The sequence below is a fragment of the Pezoporus wallicus genome, unplaced genomic scaffold, assembly GCF_028554395.1.
Source record: "Pezoporus wallicus isolate ANWC-B61680 ecotype Strahan unplaced genomic scaffold, APGP_CSIRO_Pwel_v1 contig_12989, whole genome shotgun sequence".
Lineage (NCBI taxonomy): Eukaryota > Metazoa > Chordata > Aves > Psittaciformes > Psittacidae > Pezoporus > Pezoporus wallicus.
Window position 1 is genome coordinate 1 of NW_026635035.1, and position 1492 is coordinate 1492.

The following is a 1492-nucleotide window of genomic DNA, read 5'->3' on the forward strand; positions in this document are numbered from 1 at the left end:
GGGTGTCACCAAACTGAGGTGACCATGGCTCCAATCATGGCAGCACCGCGCAGAGGTGGTGGTGCCGGAGCGCCTGGCCCTGATGGTGCGGCACATCCGTGAGCGGGACTTCGAGGGCTTTGGGAAGCTCACCATGCAGGACAGCAACCAGTTCCACGCCACCTGCCTCGACACCTTCCCCCCCATCTTCTACCTCAATGACATCTCACGGAACATCATCGCCTTAGCGCACCGCTTCAATGCCCACCACGGGTGCACCAAGGTACCCACGCCGCCCCCATGGGGCTCTGGGTGTGCTCTGGTGCTGTGGTCCCTCACCCCACGTTGGGTCTCATCTCACCACAGGTAGCATACACCTTTGATGCCGGCCCTAACGCCGTCATCTTCATGCTGGCCGACACCGTGGCCGAGTTCGTGGAGGTGGTGAGACGCAGCTTCCCCCCCGCCACCAACGGGGACCAGTAAGGGCGATGCCGTGGCTCACTGTGGGGCGCAGGGTGGTGGGGCTGTGGCAGGGGCTGACGGCTCCGCTGTGCCGCAGGTTTGTGCGCGGGCTCCCTGTGAGCTCGGCCTCGCTGCCGGAGGAGCTGCTCACAGCCGTGGTGGCTGAGCCGGTGCCGGGGGCTGTCCGGTACATCCTGCACACCAAGGTATGGGGCTGGGGGGAGCATGGGGCAGGGGAGCCCGTCTGCCCATCACCAGGGCTGGGTATGGGACCCCATCCACATCCGCACCCCCGGGGTTGTGCATGAGACCCCATCCGTGGCCCCAGGGGTCTGTGTGTGACCCTGATCCTGTCCCCAGGGGTGTATAGGACCCTATTTCCATCTCTGGGTTATGTGAGACCCCATCCCCAGGAGCTCTGCAAGACTCTTGTCTCCAGGGATGCACATGACACCATCCCTGTCCTGAAGAGTCCACAGGACCCCATTCACATCCCCAGGGGCGTATGTGTGACCCCATCCATGTCACCAGGGGTGTACAGGACTCTGTCCCTGTCTCCATGGGGTTATGTGAGACCCCATCTCTGTCCCCATCCACAAGGGTGTCTGCAGGACCCTGTCTCCAGGGGTGCACATGACCACATCCCTGTCCCCCAGGGTGTACAGGACCCTATCCCATCCCCAGAGTTGTGTGGGGAATCCCTGTTCCCAAGAGTGCACAGGACCCTGTTCCCCTTCCCATCCTGGTGAGGGGCTGTGAGCTTGTCCCCATCCGCAAGGTTGTGCATGAGCTGCTATCCCCATCCCCAGGGGTACAGAGAACCCCATTCCCATCCCTGTCCCCATCCTGAGGGTTGTGTGTGGGACCCTATCCCTGTCCCCCATCCTTAGACATGTTCCCATGAGCATGACCCATTGGGGTGCCCTTTTGAGGTCTGGGGCCCAGAGCTGTCCCCCAGCCCCAAAGGGCTGCCCTGCAGGCAGCGGAGCTCCCTGCTGCCCGTAACCCATCTCCTGCACCACAGCCTGGCCCCGGACCCCAGTTCCTG

The 1492-nt window shown here is 63.1% G+C and overlaps 1 pseudogene; it reads left to right on the plus strand.

Annotated features, from left to right (window-relative positions):
* Positions 1-24: 24 nt before the first annotated feature.
* On the plus strand, positions 25-1489 carry LOC130594233 (diphosphomevalonate decarboxylase-like; annotated as a pseudogene).
* Positions 1490-1492: the final 3 nt, after the last annotated feature.